General features: G+C 40.7%; 1 protein-coding gene across 1 annotated transcript in view; it reads left to right on the top strand.

Annotated features, from left to right (window-relative positions):
- LOC101855817 (formin-like protein 1) overlaps positions 1-1505 on the top strand; it is a gene marked incomplete at its 5' end in the record, with an annotated part of 40028 nt that overhangs the window by 35436 nt on the left and 3087 nt on the right.

The following is a 1505-nucleotide window of genomic DNA, read 5'->3' as shown; positions in this document are numbered from 1 at the left end:
GATAACATAATATTGGTATGAATATTGAGGTGTTAAGCTGTCTCTTTGTGTCCATGGAGATGTTTGGATGAAATAGAAGGGGTGCGAGCTGGTAGGTGACAGCGTTGGCTTTTTGAGTTCGAATTTCTATTTCTCTGTCTATGGATCCGTTTTCAGAAAAAGTGCTGCCAAGATATTTAAACTCTTTCACATGTTTCAGTTGTTTACTATTGACATGGATGTTCAGGGGACTGTGGTTTCGGCTCACTTTCATAATTTTTTATGTGCTTATTTTCATGTTGAATTTCTCATATGTGTTGTTGAGTTCGGTAGTGTGATTTTGGAGGCTTTGTTGGTCATGATGAATCAGACATTGGTCGTCTGCGAACAGAAATTCATTTAGGCTTTTTGGGCTTTGGTTTGCTTCTTGCGTTATTGTGTCCATATATATTATAAACAGGAGGGGAGATTGAACGATTCCTGTCGTACTCCGGATCTCCTTGATAAAGCAATGGGGCGAAAAGCGTGCGAGCTCACGAAACTCCCGGGGGGAAAGTCTGCACGTCATCCGACGGTCAAGCGCTGACCTGCTTCCTTATCAGCGCACCTGGTGCGGGTAGTGCAGCTCGTTGTTCCATTGTTAGAGGCCATTAAAAGCTTTAAATCTGTTGGTTTAAAGGTGAAGGCTTGCGTGTGACTAAGGCCCAAACAACCAGACGGTTTCAGAACACTAATCTAAGTCTCACCCCAAAAAACCGTTTTTTTCCATCACGAGGGTGATAAAAATCAGTCCTCTTTAATCCTACACACTTTATTAAGAATTAGAAACAATTTGTTGATCTACCTCCTTTTATGTGGGCCTACTCATCAAGATGATACTGCGAGCTGGGCAGTTATTCAAAATTTGTATGAAAAAGACAGTGCCTTAGGTTTATTCAGGGTGGCACCCAAGTTAACCAGCTGTGTGTCAAGTTTTGGACGACAAAGGGTTTGTTTGGCTGTGCACGTGCTTAGTTGCAGTGTATCAAAAGCAATTAAATTGGGACACTATATATATGTATCTCTGAATTAATCCTTTGCCTGACATCGCTATATCTGATTTCTGTAATGACTTTGATGATCTTTTCAACGTTTTCATTTGGTCACTTGTGTCATTCTCTGTCGAATATCGTAACCCTGTCACAACTACATCACAGCACCTTGAATTTTTGCTGCAGACACTTCTGTGGGTAAAAGATAATTCATGACGTTTGGCCCAGAAGACAAAAAGAAAGTTGCAAAAGCATTACTATGAGTCAGTGAGTCCACAACATCACTGCTTTGCAAGGTCGTGTGGCAGACATTGTGAGCTGCAATGGAGCATTACTTACCTTACAGTGATATCGAGATGAACTTGAACATCTGTTCTCAGTCACCATTAGAGGAAAAGGTGGACATAAGAGATGTTTGAGGACAATTTGAGGACAAGTTCATGAAGATACGTTTTTAAATTTAGCCTCAATTGTGGTGGAAAAATATGAATACGT

This window comes from Aplysia californica, unplaced genomic scaffold, assembly GCF_000002075.1.
Source record: "Aplysia californica isolate F4 #8 unplaced genomic scaffold, AplCal3.0 scaffold00554, whole genome shotgun sequence".
Classification (NCBI taxonomy): domain Eukaryota; kingdom Metazoa; phylum Mollusca; class Gastropoda; order Aplysiida; family Aplysiidae; genus Aplysia; species Aplysia californica.
This window is presented reverse-complemented; position numbering and strand designations above follow the sequence as displayed.